General features: G+C 39.1%; 1 protein-coding gene across 4 annotated transcripts in view; it reads right to left on the reverse strand.

Moving 5' to 3' along the window:
• Positions 1-22,846, reverse strand: part of LOC132141585 (protein FAM222A-like) — a 91,449-nt gene that overhangs the window by 32,595 nt on the left and 36,008 nt on the right. Inside the window, exon 1 of one of the 4 annotated variants that reach the window (XM_059551238.1) lies at positions 7,281-7,302. The exons of the other annotated variants lie outside the window; for them this stretch is intronic. The gene's annotated coding sequence lies outside the window, so the exon portion shown is untranslated. Of the gene's footprint in view, positions 1-7,280; positions 7,303-22,846 lie in introns of those variants that run through there. 4 annotated transcript variants of the gene reach the window in all.

Consider the following 22,846-nt stretch of genomic DNA (forward strand, 5'->3'; position numbering starts at 1 on the left):
ATGGTTTATTTTGCCGCACAAAGAATGAACATAAACATATTGGAGCGGAAGATTCTTCAAGCCAAATAATGGCCTGTGAGCAGGAGTTGGCTGATAATATATGATGAAGTCTATTTCTGTCACAGCACGCCAAATCTCACGCATGTTATCTGGAATCACGCTACAGTAAGCCCGCATTTACACTATCACGTCGATGGCTGAAGCACCAACTAATTGACCACTGAGACAAAATGCACACACACACACACACACACACACACATACATAAAATTGACTTATATACACACACACATACTCACAAATGCACACACACACACACATACTGTACACTAGGGGTGCTCCGATCACGATCGGCCAATCGTTAATGCGCATCTCGTCAGTAAAGCCGGTTCTCTAATCAGCGGTAAATTCCCTCAGGTGCGTGATTTCACATAGAGCAGCTGTTACTACACAGAGCCGTTGTTAACTGAGAAGATGCGCAAATAAACGCTGAAAATGAACGTGGATTTGCGCAGCTTCTCAGTTAACAACGGCTCTGTGTAGTAACAGCTGCTCCATGTGAAATCACTTTAACTTTACTGACGAGATGCGCATAACGATTGGCCGATCGTGATCGGCACAGCCCTACTGTACACACATATGTGTGTGTGTGTGTGTGTGTGTGTGTGTGCAGGGCTTATTTTCTTCTTACAAGGCATTTACATACAACCAATTGGAAAAGACAGATTTTACAGCCCAAGCGAAGAGAGATCACACATCTAAAAGACACATCAGAGCAACTGATTGTTTGTTAAACCGTAACGATCGACAGAAAAGAGCAGCTAAACAAAAAAATAAAAATAAAAAACCAAGCATACTGCTGGCCATCACACCGTTCATCACACATCTGAACTCATTCACATAACACAAGGACGCCATTTAGGATTAACACAAATTGAAAACAATGGTCTATTATATGCACAGCACCCCCCACCCCCTAAAGGCATTCATTTGTTAGTGTGAATATTCAAGTGTCTTCTCTTGACGTATTTTGTTCATTGTTTGGGCTGTTTGATCACAGCCTGAGGGACTGAAGTCTGAAAAATGAGCCGTTGTTGGTCGAGGGAGTGAGAAAAAGATAAATATGGAAATTATACACGCTGACATTGAGTTATGATGAATAAAAACCTAACGTACCATCAATAATTCAAATCCATAGAAAATAAATGTAGCTAAAAAGTTTGAACCTCTATATACTATATCAGTGTTCTCTGAGGACCCTCAACAGTATCGCAGAATGCACTTGCAGGCATGCTGACCTTAATTCCAATTACCATTACCACTGAGTGAAGGACAAACAATTGCTGGGAAGCAAGCCCAAAAGAAGTAGACAATTGTGCTAGAAAGGAGTTGTTTTTGTTGAATTGGCCCTTACAATACCCATAAAACTAACTATTGTCGGAACTACCTGCGACAGAAGAAATCGGCTGGACCTTTGAAAAGTATGGACTGGCCTCCTCAAATCCGGATCTCAACCCCATCGAGAAATTTTGGGGCGAGTAAATAAAATAAACTGGACAGATCTATAGTACATTCAAAGGAAAGCCTTTGGCTTGAGTTGCAGAAGACATGGGACAACAGTAGTGTTGAAGTTCTCAGGAAATATATTGACACTGTGCCAGAGAGATGTGCTGCTGTAATTTCTGCAAAAGGAGGACACACCAAATATTAATTATTTGGTATATTGTTTTGGTCAGAGCAACCATCTGCATGTTTCATGAACATTTTGAAATGAAATCATGTTTTGGAGGAAAAAAAAGGTCAGTATTTTCAGATCTGTCAGGTGTTTTAATAAGTTTGGCCACCACTGTATATATCCCATTGAGATAATTAATAAGAAAAAACATTTATTTTGCCAAGACACAATGTAGTTATGACCCAATAACCCAAGCACTTTTTCATTCACTCCCACTGAACCTTCAGAGCATAAACATGTGCTGGGATGTGCACACTCAAATATATATATGCTTTATCAGACATCGCTTCCTCTGAGATTATCATTTTCCTGTCCAATAATCAGAGAGAAAGTGAGAAAGAACGAATAACGGCCCTGTCCTGCCCCAGTGGCAGGAAATATCTGGCACATTCCATATCACACAGCCGTCCTGATAAAGACCCGTGTTATCATTCCCCTTCCGATAGATATGAGGTACTGAAGGTGAGGTATGCATGTAATTTAACGTGCATGTGAAGGTCACAAGAAAGGAAATTTGTCTGAAAAGTCTCAGATATGCATACAGGAGTCTTCAAGGAAAGGTGTCCCATTCATTGTTGCCGAGACAAAGCTGCTTTGCAAAATGTCATACAAAGCAGGACGCTTCCAAACACACACACGACTCGGCCATGTGACTCTCAAACCAACGTCATATTCTCCCAGAAAAATTACAGGGTTTCGTGAAGTCCCCTTTGCTAGTCTTAAATAATTTTAAATCGTCGCTGACAGCTTGATGATCATGAGGTCAAGTGAGGCTTGGGAGATTCATCTGAGACTGAGTTTCTGATCCGATGAGGTGGAAGAACTCCACTTATTCAAGAACACTGTTTATTCCTGAGGATGATGAACAAAACAAACACTAGGCCTGAAACCTCTCACGCAGACACTGCAGAATAGGTGCAGTCATGCAAAACCCTGCTTATGATGAGACGTGCCCTCTGACCTTCTCTCTCTCTCCCCGCATGACACACACACACACACGTCCCTAAGCAGAGTTCAGCATCTTAAATTACTGCCTGCCCTTTCCCTCTGTGTGCTGCCCTCCTCTCCTGACCCCTCCGCTTGGCTGACGGAGAACTGTTCATAATTAAATGTTAATCAAAAAAAAAAACTTTCCTTCTTCCTAACTCTCGCTTTCTCTCCCCCACATTTTTAGGAAGAGATCTAGTTAGAGATTGCATTAGCATGAAAAAGAAGGCTGGTAATTGTCTTCACCCAGTAGGACTGTCACTTTTTTGAAAAAATCATTTTCGATTTTTAAGACATAAGTGTTCATTGAATCGATTGTAAAATTGATTTTCCATGTCTAAAAAAAAAGACGTTTCCTTTTTCAACGTCAAATAACGGACGAAAGTAAAGAGAGCGCTGGAAACGCACAAGTCAGCAATATTTCTAGAAATATTTCTTATTTATTGGCATGAAGTTTCGTGCAGAATAACAAACAGCAACAGGAGTGCAACATTCTCGAAAAAATATATATGCAGAGGGGATGGCTGCCATAACAAAAGAAAAACATCACTGCAGGCTTCAACCCGGCTGCATTTATGATTTAGGCAATTCAAAAATCTCCAAGATTATTTTAAATAATGATTCAATCCATTTCAAACAACTGTTCAAAAAGAAAATGCGCTCCGACCGCACTGATGTCCCAGGGACACTCAGGTACAGCTGCGCAAGGTGGGGGTATTACTGCCAATTTTCCACCACAAAAGCCAGTCGCTGTCAGCTTGCAATGGTCCTTTTCATAACTCAGAATCTCCTGTAACTAGATGCGCGAATGAGGCGAATTGGTATTTTGTTACATCTATATTTTTTAATTGTTTAATTATTTTAAAATTAATAGTGTACATATTTGGTTAAAATCGATTTTCAAACTAAAAGTGACAGCCCTATCACCCAGTGGAGTGATCTGTAGCTCGGTGAGCAGAGAAATCTGAGGATTAGTTAAAAAAAATAAAAAAATAAAAAGGCAGCAGCTCTATCTTTGCTCCGAGCGCAGATGCTGCCCACAGAGTCTCCGATTAAATTACACTGCGAAGAGGATGTGGCCACTGACTTAAAAAATTAAATAAAATAGACCAGCGGGAGACTAAAGCTCGACCTCCGTTTTATCTGCCGAGCGAATCCACAAACCCTTCATCTTGCTAATCTATTAATATGCATTTCTGCTGAAAACGAGGGAAGGGATTGTGTTGGTGGTTAAACGTGGTTTCGAGATATGGCACAGTGTTTTAAAGAGGTTATATATCCCAAAATCATGCCTTTAGGCCCTACTGCCCTCCTTTAATCCCGGGTGTCACATTTTAGCTTGTCTGCTCGCCGGATTCACACTTCAAACACACATACACCCAGAGGGGGAAAATAGTGCTCAAAGGTTGCTCTTTTAGAGCTCAGGAGACTTCATGTTCTCAGTTGTTTTGTTCAAAGAAATAGCTCATCTAAAAATGAAAATCATGCCCTCCAGCGGAGCTCATGAATCTCATTTGCACATGCGCATATTTCAGACTTGGAGCATTAAGACTGTTGCTGCAAGTTTGATGTAAATTATAACAGAAGTCATGTATGTTGAGACACACCATGTCTTAATATCCAGAACTGCAAATTAGATTTGAGCACTTTCATGTTATTTTTGGGACCAAAATTCTTTAAAATGTCTCCTTTTGTATTCTGTAGATGGTTAATTGATTTTAATTTTGTGTGCACTATTCCTTTGTCCCAGAAGTTTCTCTTAAAACATAAATGAGACATAATTATTAACACACACTAGAAGGAGAGCTTTAAAAAAAACAATAGATCAGCACTTTTCGTGACTCACAATTGGATCTTTTCATAGCAAGTACACGGAAACTGTGTAAAAAAAATAAATAAAAAAAATATGGGTTCAGGAAAAAAATGTGCATTCATAAGCTATGTATTAAAATAAAATGTAATAATTCAGTATAGCATTAAGGAAAATAAAAATGATTTTAAATGGGTTAAAATTGGGGGAAAAAAAAGGATTCCAATTTTTTTTTACTTAATATAAAAAGATTCAACTGAATAAATTAAAAATAGAATGATAAAAAAATTCTGAAAAATACAATTAAAAATATTTCACAGTATAAATGAGTCTTTATGAAAATATATAGCCGACTTTATATTTTCAGAAATGGGGAACCTTACAGCAGGATCACAATGTCTGGAGGGCCATAGATTACCCCACACCTGACATACATAAAAGACCCAGATGTTGGAAGAATTTGATAAATATTTACATTCATACTTAAAACTAGAGATCGACCGATATGGGTTTTTCTATAGCCGATGCCGATGTTTAGAGGTCAGGGTCAGCCAATGGCCGATATATGCTGCCGATTTTTAGGGCCGATATCTTGAAGTTTTCCCCTTCATTTGCATGCTAAAATGTCACACTAATAAAAAGTGGATGCACAACATTTCTAAACTTATCATCATTTATTGAGCACTGACTTGAACCATCTCTCGAATCTTAATTTTGTGAACTGCACGGTATTAAAATAAAAAAATGTATCCAAAGTTAACCAAACAAAATCAGTAAACTGACCAAGAATTAAATCTATTATATATATATATATATATATATATATATATATATATATATATATATAAAATTATATATATAATTTTTTTAATATATATATATTTTATAATTTTTTTTAATATATATATATATATTTTATAATTTTTTAAATATATATATATATATATATATATATATATATATATATATAAAAGTCAATCATTTGCATTAAAGTTTTAGAGCATTTATCAAGTAGAATTTTTCAAGTTTGTTGGAACATAAATGTAAACTTAAATATACATTTAAATAAATACAATTTTAGAAATAAAAATCAATTAAACAGAAAAATATAAAAAAATAAATATATAAAAAATAAATAACAGTAGTGCTGCAAACACACTAGCAACCAGCAACATTTGTGTTTGGTATAAATGACACAGAACATCTAAAGTGCATTCTAATTTCAAACTTACATCGCAGTCTGTTCATTATTAAAATAAAGTACAGTCAACCAAACATTTAAAAGGTTACACTTGTCAGTTTAAATAGACTTTAGTATACCGGTCCACTCTGCTGTTATGCCAAGGAGGTTTTTGCTCATGTGTAGAGAATGATCTTTCCGTCTAGTTTACATTAAATAAATAAAAAATATTATAGTTTAACATTCAGATACATTGCGTATATGGAAACATTTGGATATGTGCAGAACGAGACGTGAGCAATAACCTCCAAATACATCTAGGTCAAACCCGCACTCGCTCGTCCTCATATGGATCGGATCATTTTTCGGATGAGCAAAAAAAAAAAAAAAGGCCAAGAAAAATAAACATACGTTTTGTCTTTTTTTATTAACATTAAATTATTTAATTAAAATATATGAAATCAACTTAAAGTGCACATAATATCTTCTTTTTAACATAATAGCCCGACTTCATTTTCCAGTGTGCTGTGATGAAGTGAGCAGTTGTCGTCACAGAGCTCTCCGTCCCCCTGGACGTCCACCCTTCTGTCGTGAGCGCAACAGAGGATGCTCGGGATAGTTCATCCACAACTTTTTTCTTCTCCTGTTCATAAAGATCTGGCACAATATTTTCACTCTGACCTCTTTCCTTCATCATTATATTTGACAGGGAATCCAAAATGCACGGGGCGTTCAAGCTCCTCCGTTCCTCCACTCGCCATGACCACTGAGTGTGGACTGAACATGCGCAACTTTTTTTTTTTTTATAAATCAATCCGCGGGTCACGTGTGTGCCGAACCGAAGATATTGATCCGAACGGATCACGGATCAATGATGATCCGTTGCACCACTACTATAGTGTGTCATTTGAAAACATTGCAGTTGCGTTTTAAAATACAACAAACACCACGAAACCATTTAAAGAGGCGCATTCAGCGGTCTCCTTGACGGGAAACAGTCAACAAAGTAAAATGATCTCCAACGTATGTCGCGCTCTCTTCATTTTAGCAAATGATCATAATCACATCTATTCATTTTATAGTCCTGCTACTAGCATTTTATTCAGACTAAAACCCCTTTAATTCGGGTGAGAAAGCTTTTTTTCCAAGTGGCTTTTGCACATAATAATAATACCGCTGCAGACGCATTTTGCAGCATTAAGGTAATTAATTGATCATTAATTTAAACGACGATCGATCATGGAAATGATCGAATATTGACATCCCTAAATACAAATGAGTTGGATGGAAAACTGGTTATTGTCTGCATCAAACCATGCTTACGAACAAATGTCATTCACCGTTCTGGGCAGCTCCAGGACAGCTGTCTCTCCGAGCACGCTGCTGTCTGTGAGCGGGGCGGAGTAACGTCAGAGACAGTTTACTTTGGTAACGTCACGCTGCAGTGTTTGTTAGAGCTGCCACCTTCTCCACCCCATTTACATCGGCCGACCGATATATCGGTCGAACTCTACTTAAAACACATATTTTTCATGTAGTTCAGCTATTAGAGAGATCTTCGTACTCACCGTCCACTCATTTTGTCTTAATGCCTCAAGCTACCACATACATCAGCGACGAGAAAAAGTACTTCCACCTCCAAGGCAAAACTTCAGCCGGCCAATAATCTAATATTTCATAAGCTCCTTTATTACTCCTCGCAGACTTCCTTGAGATGAAACATTTGCCCTGCAAGCAGTGACTCGCTGTGGGATTAATGGCGGTGTCAGGCAGGAAGTTAAGGACCGGCAACTGACCTTCTCTTCAGCCCAGATCTCAACGCACAATTAGCTACATCCACTGTACCGTGGAAGCCCACAACAGAGCTTCTCGGTTTACCGTTTACATAGGAAATAACAGGGCAAAAGGGCAATTCACACGTGTCTAGAACGTTTTGAAGACCTTGAGAAGCATTGCTCCTTTGAATTTACCATAAATAGACCACAAAAAAGGATCTGTTTGTATGGCAAGCACAGCGTGTCCCGACGGTGGGGTAAGCAGAGCTGACGAGAGATTGACAGATTGAGTGTACAGGATATGGGTGAGGAGGCTTTGTGTGGAGACATACGACTCCCTCTCTGATCGGCAGTCCCTGACCTTCCGATGCACGCTCCTTAACTTCCTCATTAAGCTGTCACACGGCCTGCCAAAAACAAACCAGAGCTCAAAACATATCTCCCTCCCATTCAACCACACAACCTTCCTCCTAAAACAAAAAAAGCAGAGACAATCGAACCACTGGATGGCTGGATCGGTATTCAGCATCTCTGCTTGCCCTGCTTTGTAAATGCGCTCAATACTTGCAACGATTAAACTGACTGTCCCGTCTAGCCATAGACAGTCTGCCTCTCTGTCCACAGCAATCATACCCTATTAGAATAATGATAAGATATCCCCGTCTCCTTTTCTTTCCCCTTCCTCTGTGTCTTCCTGGTCGGGTCTCTGATAGACATTAATTCCGGTTTCATCTATAAAGCCAAGCTCATGCATATTTAACAGAATCTATTACTTTAGGATTAAATTATAAAAGACTGTCCCTCTTAAATTTTTTATAGTTTGCATAATTGGTTGCAGGGTGCAAACGGGACCTCAAAACCCCCAGTTTATTAAGAAAATTTTAATAAAACAGGCCAAGACACACAGAAGCAACTTGAAGACCTTCAGAAGTCTGTGCACACAGTGTGTATACAAACTAACAAACAAATAGTTCAGCCGTATTAAATCAACCTGACCCCACAGGAAGAGATTTTAATTGGCTCACAGCGACAGGACACCTCCATAGAGGATGGACTAGATTTCTGACAGCCTTCAGTCTGAACTGATATTTGGATGACAAGTGAGAAATTTAGCCTAAGAAATGATTAAAGCCTGCGAGCATCACATTTCATCATGTCCACAACAGCATAAAAGGGGCTTTTCATTTCGCACTGACAGCGATTTGCAGTGAAAAAAGCCAGTGAAAGTCATTAGTTTTTAGTGAGAGTTAGTATATTGCCTTGACTTGAGTAACAGCGAATGTGAAAAAGTTAAGAAAGGTCACACTCAATGTTCCGCTCATGCAAATTAACCATGTAGAAATAAACGACTTAAATGACTTAGGGCGACATTCAGAATTGAATTGAGACTTAAATTCTAATTTAATTGTTCGGTGAAGAAAATTGAAGAAAATGCAGAACTGCTATTTGAATGCAAGTAGAATTTCAATTCATTTAAAGTTTTGAACTTTCAAAGTTTTAGAAAAAAAAAAACAGTTTATAGGTGAAAAGTTGAACAGACAATAGATAGCAATATTGGTAAAAGATAGAGTGATGATGAACGACAGATAGATAAGATAGATAGATAGATGGATAGATAGACAGACAGACAGACAGAGGATTACATTTCTTCAAAATTACAATTCAGTAAATTTCTCTTCCTGTCATTCTAATTCCTAATTATAGGCCTGAGTGAAACGTACGTGGGCAGGTGTTTATCAAGGGCATTTCCTACAAAAAAGAGAGGGAACAAAAGAGAGAGAAAACGGATGTCACCGTCCCCCAAATTAGACAGAAGGGACATTCCCTCAGCTCGTCCCCACCGCCTGCCAACGCTCAGGCGTATCTGTGCAGGGGGGAAATATTTCACAGTGTATAAATTATTAAGGGTGCGTGTGAGGCCGGTGTGCTAAGCAGCGCAGATAGGCCAGTTATTCACAGATCTGCTGGGACGGCAGCGTCTGCAGCCTCCGCACGCTCCTATCAGATCGTTTGTCACCAGCGATAGACAATTTACTACACAAGCCTTTTTCAATTTATTCATTGTGCTGTCACTGCAGTTTTCTCCCCCGCACTGAAAGCCACCATACTCCCAAACCAACCCCGCCTGATGGAGAGAGGCTTTGATCCGTGTCTATTTGGACACACACACACCTGCTGAGGCTTCCTCTTTAGTGTGGACAAAGACAAACACTGTCTGTTTAAATCTTCTTAATTGAGAGTAAAGGAGAAGAACCCAGGAGACACACAAGGCAGATGTCCCTTTCCGCTCGCTCTCTCTCTCCCTCCCTGCCAAACTTCGGCTACTAAAACAGTGTGATAAAAGCATGTGAGGTGGGAAGAGCACATAGAGACAGCAAACACCCATCTGCCTTGTCTCAAATTAGCTCTGGGCTGGCTTGAGGAGATAGCCAGTGAGTGCTTCCATTAAGAGCAAACGAAACCTTCTGTGACCAGCACAACCCTCTCTCTACACCAATCTCACAGAGGCTCAAATGCCCCGTTTCCACCGCAGGAACTTTACCCAGGAACTAGGGACTTTGGCCTGGTACTCGGTGTGTTTCCACCGCAGGAACCAGGAACTAAATAAAGTTCTGGGTAAAAAAAATGCCCCTCAGAAAGTCCCTGCTGGCGAGGTAGTACTTTTTCAAAGTTCCGGAACTTTCGGGGGCGGGACTTGGGCGCTAAACATCCTGATTGGTTGAGTTTACACAGCATTGGTTGAGTTCAACCACCATTTATTTGGATCATTTTCAAAATATTACTGTTATTGTGTCATGAAATGTAATTTTAAAAGTATTTCAGGCGAGAATGTAGTTGTTTAAAACTCAAATCTGTGGTTTATTTATAATGACAGAGCCTATTTAAAATTGTGTTTCGCTGATCTGTGAGACGGTGAGCTCCACGCGATCAGCGGGAGATCAGTCCTCATGTATCCGCGGAGAGCAGCCTCACCTCGGCTAGACCTTCTGATATGTGCCGCTGGCTCTGATGTCTCTTTAGTGGTTAAACATAAAATATAATTCGTTTTGGGTAAATCTAACAGGTTATCTTTGGTCTGTATTCAGTTGATCTATATGTTAAAATGAAAATAAAAAAGGCAAATTTTGTAAATTTAGTCATTGTAATGACTGTATATATACACATATCTCTGAACTAAGTACATTTCTGCAGCTGTTATTATGTTTAAATGAAAACGAAAGGAGGCCGTGGTATTTGATATCCTATTTCGTTTTATTGTAAATAATACAGAGAGGAAAATTGCAGTAGCCAAAGCGACCTGAGTTCACGCAGCAGTGTTTGGGTTAACCAACATTTATTCGGATCATTTTCAAAATATTACTGTTATTGTGTCATGAAATGTAATTTTAAAAGTATTTCAGGCGAGAATGTAGTTGTTTAAAAGTCAAATCTGTGGTTTATTTATCAAGACAGCGCCTATTTTTAAAATGTGTTTCGCCGATTTCGTAGACGGTGAGCTCCACTCGATCAGCGAGAGCTCAGTCCTCATCTATCCGCCAAGAGCATCCTCACCTCGGCTAGACCTTCTGATATGTGCCGCTGGCTCTGATGTCTCTTTAGTGGTTAAACATAAAATATAATTCGTTTTGGGTAAATCTGGTTATCTTTGGTCTGTATTCAGTTTATCTATATGTTAAAATGAAAATAAAAAAAGGCAAATTTATATAATATTTCGTTTCATTGTAATGGCTGTATCACATATCCCTGAACTAAGCACATGTCTGCAGCTGTTATTATGTTTAAATGAAAACGAAAGGAGGCAGTGGTATTTGATATCCTATTTCGTTTTATTGTAAATATACAGAGAGGAAAATTGTAGTATCCAAGACGAGCTTACTGAAGTTATGAAGTACGCTGCTGTTTGCAGTATTACCGGATTCGCGTCGTCGCGGACATCACACTCCCGAGTCAAATGCACAAAGCCCGCACTACCGAGAATGCACGTCCAAAATCAGCGTACTTTGTATTGAGAAACGCGCGCAGACCTAGTCACCAGACTATTTGCCTAATCTTCCCGGTACTTTACACCGCGGTGGAAATGCAGACAGCAACAGGTCTGGGGGGAAAAAAGTTCCTGGGAAAAAAAGTTCCTGGTACAAATGTTCCGGGTAATTTCGGTGGAAACGCGGCAAAAGTTACCCAGGGCTCTTCTGGGAGCACCAGCAAGAAAGCAGGGCTGGCCTGTGCTGGCAAAGCAGAACTGCAGCTACCTAACACTGAGGACTGTGCAGGTTAAACCAAGTGCATCTGTAAAACACTGCCTTAAAGTTAACACAATAAAAAACACTATCACAGAGTTTGTCTCACTATAATATAGTGCAATAATTACTGTATAAGAATGAAATGAGAATCAAAAATAAGAATAATGGCATAATCTGGACACATTTAATTCATTAAAAATGTATTTAATTAAAATTTGTAGGAGAAAATATCCTTTGTTATGAAACGGATGTAAAAATATATACAAACACAAAATATCTAATATAAAAGTCTTAAAAATCGATCCACAATATAGCATACTGTCAACTTTTAATTTATTATTATTCAATAATAATAATAATAATAATTATTATTATTATACTTTTCCATTTCTATATTACATATTTTATATAAAAAATTTCCTGTTTCATGTTGCTAGCGTCATAGTAATAATAGCAATCATATTATTATTAAAAACTCATATCACAACAAAACAACAATTAACAAAAATCATAATAATAATGATTATTATTGTAATAATAATAATAATAATAATAATACTACTAACAGTTACATATACATACATGCACACACACACACACACACACACACACACACACACACACACACACACACACACACACACACACACAGTGTTATATTACAATAACATTACATTATTATTATTATTAAAAACATATCTTTTGACCACACCTAAAATGTGAAATCCAAAAAGCCTTTTATGGGTTGAGAGTCACTCATTTAGACCGTTTACCTGATTGGGAATAAAGGCAAAGCAGGGTTAAAGTCCCTCTGGATCATCTCTCTTCAAGACACTTCAAGGACAAAAACGTTCAGAGCGCTACAGAGTTGTGGTCATGCTATTCGTTTGAAAGATTTCAGCATCTCGGAGTTTAGCACCACATAACCTTGCTGCTGGATATGTGAGTCTCTTTGATTAGTGACTTTAATGAGCCACACAATTAGATATGAGGCAATAAAGGGCTCGTTTAGGAGCTGTGTGGTCTCTGACAGCTGAACCGAAGTTAATTGAGATTTCCGTGACAAGATGCTGCTGCAGCAGTTAACAGCCTTGGAGAAGGGTAAGCCTAAACTGTGAGCTATTCAGCATCAAAGAAAGGACCAATCAGAAAGGAGAGCAAAAGATAAGCCTGCTGACACACGCTTGGCATAGTATTTTGTATTTTCTGTCAATTTGATAGTAACTTTAGGGGAAAAAAACAGGCTTGGATCTGAGCACTTTGTTTTCATGGGTCTTTTAGCATCGGTGGCCATGAGAGAGCCGGAGCCGGAGAGGTAGGGGCCACTGTACATCCTTCATGTGAAGCCAATGCCACTAAATAACAGCAGAGAGAAGTCTCCCCAAGGACCACAGTCCTCATCATAGTACTGTACACTGATCAAGGCAAAGCAGCTGTCACAACAGCACACATAATCACACAGATAGATGCGGGTCTTAACAAAAACCTCTTCGGGAATACTAGTACCAACAAACTTTGGGGTCTGAAAGATTTGAATTAAAATGTTTTTGAAAGAATTCGGTCATATTCACCAAGACTGCATTTATTTGATTGAAAAAAAAAAAAACAGTAAAAAAAAATCTGGATTCCCTGATAAATACAAAGTTTAAAACAAAAGCATTGATTAAAAAAAAACTGATTTAGTTTTTTAACAATATTAAATGACTTCGATGTCAGTTTTTATTGAATGCACCCTTTTTTATATATAAAAAAAGTATAAAAAAAAAAAAAATCAACAAATCCTAAACAAATATGTGTAATGTGATGCAGTACTGAATTAAATTAAACAGAGAGCAGGAATAAAACCATTGTACTATTATAAAAAAAAATTTTGACTTGCTATAATAATATTATTATTATTTATGGTCTTATATGACCTAAAAATAGCTTCAAGAAAGAAGAGAGTTAAGATTCTAAAAGCAAACATAGCATAATGCGCAGTTAAAACATACAAAATGATTAGGAAACTAAACAGGGAAACCAATTCTGATTTGCTAACAGACCCACTGTGCCTTGAATGGCCAGCATAGTTTTTCCCAATCCAAACACAAATACAGACTTCAGTGTCCTAAAAGGACAGTTTATGGAGATTTCAGCTGCACAGACAGATCCAGAGCTTCTCCAGTGTCTCGCAGGAAGAATGATGTCAACTGTGCAACTATCTCAGATGTCCCGTTTGAAAGCCCTGTTCCAGACTTTCTCTCTCAATAGGGGGAATCTGAAAAGGGGTGAGATGAGAGATAGATGTGCTCAGAGCCCGGGTGTCTGGCCCTCGTATATAAAACACAGCCCAAATATCCAGAGAGGGCACTGTTTGTGCGGGGGACAAGGTGACCCTGTCTCCCGAGAGCCTGTGAAATGACACAATAGACGCCTCTCATCTCACACACATATATCCACACACGCCAGCCAGCTATCACTGTGCCAAGGAAGGAGACGGCACAAAAGCAGAGGCTGGTAGGGGGGGGGGGGACACCGCCCTTGAGCCCCCATTCAAGCTTAATCCAGTGACAAGCCCCCTGCATACACACCACAGACGGTGCCGAATTCCAGCCTCCGCCCTGAGCCCCAGCCACAGACCCGACAGATGGAGCGGCTATTGATTGAACAGCTCGCACCCTCCCCGCCCGATGCATCCATCCCCTGAGGAAACAAAGGGCTGGAGAAGTCAAGAGAAACGCCTGAATGCAGGGAGCAGGGTCGGGGCAGAGGGGGGCCGAAATGCTTCCACACAGCTGAGTTATGCAGCAAGTGTCTGGGGCATTTCAAAGCTTTGAATGCACTTTTATGATCCAGACTCGGAGGAGACAGGTTGTGTGGAGAGCACACAAGATCAGCGGTGGCTGTGTTTGCTTGGACATAATGGACAGTAAACACTGTCGGCGGAGATGATATGGTTACTGACGGACAGAGCATCTTCAAAACAAACAGCTCTTTTTATCAGCAAGCTGGGAAACTTCACAAATACTTTGACGGATAAATTGTTTGGCTAAACTAAATGGAAGAACATGATATCGTGACAAAAAGAAAAGCCTTTCAAGCTCTTTTAAAGGGATAGTTCACTCAAAAATAAAAATTCTGTCATCACTTTCATACCCTTTCATACATGCTTAAGAAGATATTTTGAGAAATATCTCAGTGGTTTTTGTCAATACAATGAAAATTGGTGGTTACTTACTAAGACGGTTTTGTTTGTTTTTTGTGTTTTAAAGTACTTTTTTTGTGTTCCACTGAAGAAATTACAGGATTTTTGGGATGGTTAAATATATATATATTTCTTACATATAAATATATATTTCTTACACACACACATACATATATATATATATATATATACACACATATATACACACACATATATACATACATACATGTGTGTGTGTGTGTGTAAGATATTTTAAATCATTTGACAATGGATTAAAAAATACATGTGTTAAATAAACATACTTTAGATGACAGTATTTATTCACAAATAAATATTTAATAAAGAATATTATATAGGAAGCAATCTGTAATCACAGAACAGGGCACTCAGTATTCTGGGAAGTTTGTGTGCATTGGTAATCATATTTTTCAAACAAAGCCATGGTAACACTCATTTAACATACAGCACACAGTGAAAATTATATTAATATGACAGTGGGCAAATACATAGGCCTGGTTTCATAGACAGGGCTTAGCCTAAACCAGGATTAGGCCATAGTTCAATTAGGACATTTAAGTAATTTTTATAAACATGCCTTAGAAAAAACATTACTGGTGTGCATCTTGAGACAAAACGAAGGCACTGATATATTTTAAGATCAATCAGTACAAGTTTCTTTCATTTGAAACAACTCAGACTTGCATTTTAGTCTAGGACTAGGCTTAAGCCTTGTCTGTGAAACCGGGGGATAAAGTGCAGCATCATTTGAAATAATTAAAGTTTAAAGCATTCAATTCACAGGGACCTACTGTCACACAGAGAACATGCGATCACGCTGGATACAAATGCACACTTCACAAGATCTCACAGCTGGATTCAACTAAGTTTGCAAGGTTTGTGATATTAAATGTTCATTAGTCATTCAAAGATTAGTTTAAATTATATAGATGCGTATGTGCTTATTAATGCTAATAAGGCAAATGGGAAAGTATTATAAAGTTTACCTTTCCATTACTAATAATATAAAAGCAAACTTTATAACACTTTTTGTATACATTAATTACTTTGCTTAACCATTCTATCTGATTATTAGACAGACTTCTATGCATATTAAACAGAACTGTTGACAACGACAGTAAACAAGAGGGACAGTGTGAGCATTTTTCAAAATAAATGTCCCACCTCGAACACATCGACCAAGCATAAAAACTTAGAGCGATGTCGATATTTGAAAAAATGCCAAATATCGGCTGATATATCGGCCATGACGATATATCGGTCGACCACTAATATTCAACATGAGTAGTAAGTTCTGCACCAACTTATTTGCCTTAATTGGGAGTCCTGCAAGGTTTTTCTGGAGAGGAAATTCATCCCTGAGCAGTCCCTGGGAGAAACCCCTATCGAGTAGCACTATTCTGTGCACCACTGCGCCCAGCCAACCCTGTCTGGAGCTCTCAGCCCGCTGGATCGAGTTTCCCCAGGTGGGGACCTGAACACCTCATCCTAATTGGTAGAAGGGGGCTGAGGGTATGAGAGGGCATCAGCATGAAACAGAGCAAATCTATATAGGGGAGAAACCCATTACCATTTTGTCTTTGAATGAGATGCCTGACCTCTTGTTACTCTCCAGGGGGATTGTTCTTGCATTCAGTGTACCATGAGTCACTTTGAATTAAAAGTGTATGCTAAATGCCAAATAAGCAATTAAAAGAAGCACGTTTCAACTAATATTAATCACACCACAAAAATGCTGTTTAGAGGATCGGAGCTATTTTCCTCAACTCACTAGTTTTATACTTTTTAATTCCTCCTACAAGGCAACACTTTATTAACAGCGAGAGTCTTTTCGGCAGAACTGCCTGCTGGTTTTGTGAAAAAATTAGTCTGTGGCCTTGCTTTAAAAGCTCACATGAAAGGTTAGCATTGATTTCTCCACTGTCTGCTGTTTGACATGAAAAGAAAAAAACTGAACAAAAGAAAATTTATCTTCATAATTAGAATTGTTTGCAAAAGCAAGTGTCACTTTTACTATTCCTCATACTTGTGGTTAGGGGTTTGCTCAAACCACTACTAAACCAACCAAGTGTTATGGACATGAATTATACCACAAATCATGTGACTTGACATGTTGTTACTTCTGTAAACGATTGCACGTATGATTTTCACTTGGTGGATGATTAAACAGATGGAAAAATGTTACAGGCCTGCACTAAAGGAGGAATCAATATGGAAGCCTGTTTCCACCACTGAATAAATTTTTTTAAGGGCAATCGAGAGTATTTATTTATCTTACAATTTCTCAGAATTGCGTGATGCAAACTAAGAACACAGAATTTTTCCTCTCAAAATTTTGATTTTATATCTTAAATCATGCAATTCTGAGAAAATATCAATTGTGTGTTTGTCTATAGGCTTAAACTCAAATGCAAGAAAAAAAGTCTGAATTGTGAGATGAAGTCACAATTTTTTTTTTTTGGCAGAAATGGGCTTAAATAGTTTAGAGCCATAACTAGGGACCACAATTTCAGAGATTTTGGGTGTAAAACTACTCAAAACACCCTAGAAGCCATCCAAAACACATTAGCAACTGCATTTGGCAAAAAAAAAAAAAACACTCTAAAAACTAATAGCAGGGAGTATTCCAGACAAGCACAAATATCGAGCTTACTTAGTCCTTTGCCTCGCAGGACACACAGGATGTTACCTTCTCTAAGCAGCATGTTTGTTCTAATGTGCCTGTTTTTTTCCACTGCTGTTTTGCCCTTGAGCGAGGCAATGAACTCACATGATTTGCTCCAAGGGCGCCTGAACACAGCGATACTGCATCTCCTGGCCTAAGCCCATGACCTCAGCGCAACAACCTTTTCCAAAGAGCGGAGACCACCCAGTGACCTTCCGCTACTAAAATAAAGGTTAAAGCTACTCACATGGACTTTTTCGACAAGAAAAACACACCCAGAACACAGTGACACAGAACGGCCAACAGGTTAGACGAGAGCGAAAGAGCAGAGGGCCGGAGGGATATCAGGTAAAACCGGACACAGCCTGATTTCACAAACACCTCACCATCTGCATGTTGCTCATCTATCACTCGCTCTCTGATAGATTGGATTTCTAATATTATGTGCGTTCAGAAAGCTTCGGTTTCTCCTTCACAAAGAGAACGAGCCCGTTATGTTCCCCCGTTCGCTCTTTTTCAGAGTGGTCTCCACAGAGCGCTCTCAGATTTCAGAACACAATGCTGCTCAGGTCTGGCTCGGATTTAAAAGATTAATAGCCCTCTGTCGTGACAGAAATGCAATCGTCTGAGTTTTCTGTGACAGCCGGGAAGGGGACGTGTAAAAAAAAAAAAAAAGACGAGTGTGAAAACCAAAAGAGAGAAACTATTGTCCACGGTCACAAACGCAGCTGATGAGGACTGATTGCTATCGCTACTCTCTCAAGTTTGCCTGTCAATCAAAGCCGACGACATCAATGGGATGAATTTGAATGATAAAACGAAAAGTCACAAGCCGCAGCATTTCACTTGTCATTGGGGTTATCGAACGTGTCGACGTGAAGAGGAGGGGAGGGGCGAAGTTTGAGCAGAATTCAGGTTTTGCCGCAAAGACGCTGTCTCTGCCCTTCAATCATAACACAAAGCTTTACCACCAAGCGTCTGCTTAACAATCCACATTTCAATACCCAGCACAAGTCTGTCACTCGCACGTGAGAGAGAGAACAGAATGGGCCTGGCGCTTCAAGACACGTCGTAAGTGACACTCAATGGAAGAGTTTCATGGCTCGTCTCTGCTCCATCAGCGCGGATCAATCAAGCCTTCCCCAAGAACCAGCAGCTGTCACCTCGTAGGAAACATCAATCAGATGTCGTTCAAAAATAAAAACGGTAATTAATTTGAGAAAAAAAAAAAAAACGCACGAGACAAAGTAGATCCACACGGGACCAATCAAAAATATACTTTAAGCATACGATCGCAAACATATGTCAGGAGAAATACAAGAACTTAGAGGCTTCGAAGTTCAAAAGCCCTTCAGAAACATCACTGGTCCAACATCTAGAGGAATTGATGTAAAAGTGTATGATAAATGTTTGATGTGCAGTGGATTTGAACCTAGCGATGGGGCCAAAGAAAGTGGGAAAGCGAGAAAGTACATTTTGAAAATCTGTTCTCACTACAGTCTCTTCCCAGGAGAAATTCTCCTCCGCTCTTCTTGGTCTTCCATTCGGGCCGAAGACCTGAAAGCCCTTCTCTTCACATCAGAAAACTGACGGCTTTGATGCGGATCCTTTCAGCCTGACTCTACCATCTACTACCACCACGACTGGAAGTACGAGGAGAAAAGAGGGTGACAAGATGAGCGAGGGAGGGAGGGAGAAGGAGAGTGAGATATCCCTGCAGGCTCTCGTCAGTTCCAGGCCATTAGCTCTGCCTCACTGGGACTTTGTTTACAGGCAGACATAAATAGAATTCTCCTCCTTTATCTGAAGTGCCATCCTGTGCCTCTGATGAGGGATGGGACTTCAGAGTGGAGTCTCTCAGAGAAACGGTCAAGTAAAAGGTGCTATGATCTAACAGCCAAGAGATCGTGCGTGTTAAGAACTGGTCGCACAGGGCTCGTCTTACCGTATTCACTTAACAGGGCAAAGTTAATGTCACAGACCTTCATCAAAACTTGCAGATTGTGACTAACTTTAGGTGGAAACAAACCATGAATAAAAAAATGGTTTTAATGACATCTTAGGGGAAATTGAAACGATAAACCTACGTATTTTATTTATTGGTTCATTACGGGGTTTTTTATGTTAAAGGTTAAATATTGATTCATTACTGATTATATTATTTTGAGTAGTGAAAAAAATTTCATAATAAAAAAAAAAACATGACACTGAAAAACACTTCAATTCGGTGAACTGGTTAAAAAAAAAACATTAACTGATTTGCTACATAAAAGTCATTGTATTTTTAGTAGTACTGAATATTTTCATAAATACTGCTGTCGACTACTATGTTTTTAAATGACTTCTGGATAGTCAAATGGACTGAAAATTAAAAGGTTAACTTAAATTGTTTTAATTTAATTTCAGTTCAAATATGGTTAGATTTTTTCTTACAAATTTTTTTTTACAATGTTTTCAAATACGTTTTATAGATTGTGTCTGTAAAATGTTGTGTTATTTATAATAACATAACTATTTCACTCATTTCATAGTTTCAGTTTAACAAAATCATTAAAAAGCATTTAAAAACAACAACAACAAAAAAAATTATAATAATTTGATTGGCAATCGTACACCACTACTTAAAAACAAAACAACAACCTGTGGATCGCCCCACTCTCAAACCACTTTCTATTAAAAACACTCTGAAAATGCTTTAAGCTGACAGTGACAGCACTACTTAGAAATCAGGATTATACATGAAATATCATACAGAGAAAAAAAAAAAATTTTAGGAACCATCTGCTGCTCACATCTCTGCACATTATTGGTAAACAGGCACAGAGGGAGAGTGTGTGTGTGTGTGCATGAACATGTTTGGTATAAAAGCACAGAGCAATGCTCCGACACACTCTAATATTCCTCTGAGAGAGACAGACACACACGCAGACAGACTACTTCAGCTACACTTCCACAGTTACTGCCCACAGCACAATCTGATTGGCTGCGACAAGCTGACAGCTGGACAGATGTTCCAGAGGAGGCACACATGGGAGGTTAGAACGTGTGCGCTGTGTTTTCAGCATGTCTGCATTCTGACTCCATGAACAGGAGAGCTGTCACATCCGGATCCCATGGAATCGGAGCGGAGCCGCTTGAGTCGTCTGCAATTTCATATGGTAGACATACTGATTGTAATTTAAAATACATATCAAATGAGACTATGGCTCACTTTAAAACTAGGCCTGCATTTACATCTAATAGCCTGTTTCTTGATGGAACTAACAGAAATGAACTGTGAACCATCAAAGAGTTCAGAATGACATTTATCAATAATTATCTATCAGTATAACAAATAACTTGTGTACATTCAAACCATTACCAGTTCAAAGTTCTGCAAGCGTGTTTCTAAGACTAACTAAATAAATGCTAGACCAAGCTAAATCCAGGATGAGCCTAAGCAAACATAATAAAGAAAAAGTATTATATATATAAAATACTAATTAACATTTCCAGCAGTAGGCCACTGAAGAAAAAAAATCTGCTTATTTGAAATGGTTCAAACTGCAATTAAGGTGTTTCCAAGCCTAAAAGAAATCAAAACTGAAATGTCAAATTAAAAGGAAGAGATCCTTGATTTTAAACCAGAGTCTAATTCGGGCTTTGAGGCTCTTGGGAAGCTCCAAATTAATTTTCATCCCAACCTGGAGAAGCAAGAGGAAAGTCTTCAAAGCTGGAGAGATAATTGGCCGCACACAAATTACGTTTGAAACTCGGCGCAATGCTAAAAGAACATCAATGACTTTCGCTAGGAAAAAGCAGTGTGTAAATTGGGGTCAGGCTCAAGAAGCACACTACGCACGCGCAGTCACGCATACAGCCGAGGTTGCAAATGTGGGATTTTATAAACAATAAAAACTCTTTTGAAAGCCTCTCTTGTCTACCTTATCAGCAAGAGAGCTCTGGAGTTAAAACACTTGGCTTTTGGCCAACTGGATCTGCCAAACCTCTCATCTCCCTTAAGCTACGCAGGCAATTCATTAGTCCGTGGAGGGTCAGCAGTTCCACCAACTCAATCAAAATGTTAATAAAACTAAGAGTCCACAAAATGAACACAAGAAATGAGCCAAAGAGGGCAGTATCGCAATGTCCTCATCACCATGCAGCAGTTGTCATATCAAAGGCCAAAGTTCCCTGGGAAGATGTCGTCTGGGGTTTTCAGAGTAAGCATTAACTCATCAACAAGGCAAATAATGCAAAAGCGTTTTAAAAAGATAACCACGTATGCATCTTAAACACACAAACTAGACAAATCAATAGTTTTGGAAACTGTTTGAAATGAAGCAATCAACTTAAATGACATGGCATGCTAAAATGAACGATTCCCCAGTGCTTTTCTTCAAATTGGGACTGGAAAAGAAACAATGACTTAAATGAATCATTTTGGAATCTTTATTGAACCAACACAGCTAAAATGCCTCAACCATTTTTCAGAATTTTAGGAGATTAATTAGTAAAAAGTGGCAATGAACTGAATGGACGGTAGAGGGTAACTGCACATGATGATGGCCGAAATCTAACCAGTAGCACATCTCAAACCAACCTCATTGCAAATGGGCAGTCCACGAATGCCTGGCTTCTCATATGCCTGCCCAATGAAAGAGCCATTAGGCAGGTTTCAAAGGATAAGAGCGGACTTATAATTATACATGACAACTTTGAGAGATAAAAGTGATTACTACGGATAAAGGGTTGGGGAGGGCGGTTAAAAATTTCTTAGCAACTAATCATTATCCCCCCCGAGGAGAACGAGGTGACTATCCATCCGTCTAACCTCCCTGCCCCCACCCATCCAAATACAAACAGTGATAAAAAGTGGTGCAATCGCTCTTGACACACAAATAGGTTAACACAATAAAGCTGCCTGTGCCCAGCTCACTCGAGGGAGGAAAGCAATTCCAGCAGAAGGCGGGAGGTAATAAAGCAGAGGTTTGGGCATGTGTGTGTGTGCACGTGCATGTGTGTATGTCCATCCAGTCTTCATCGTGGGCTCCTGTGCTTGAGCAGAGGAAGGCATGCAGAAAAGTAGACGCCCGAGGGCCTAATATCACTGTTGGTTTAGAACCTTTTGACAAGAGCAATAACACTGGCCAAGAATGGCAGAAACCCCAGCCTACAGCGGTGGAGCACTGTGCAGAAATAATGGCGTTACATTAGAGCCGTGTGCTCGCTTTGCTGTTCGCCACTGTCTCCGAACAATAACATTAACATC

This window comes from Carassius carassius, chromosome 5 (genome assembly GCF_963082965.1).
Source record: "Carassius carassius chromosome 5, fCarCar2.1, whole genome shotgun sequence".
Taxonomy (NCBI): Eukaryota; Metazoa; Chordata; class Actinopteri; order Cypriniformes; family Cyprinidae; genus Carassius; species Carassius carassius.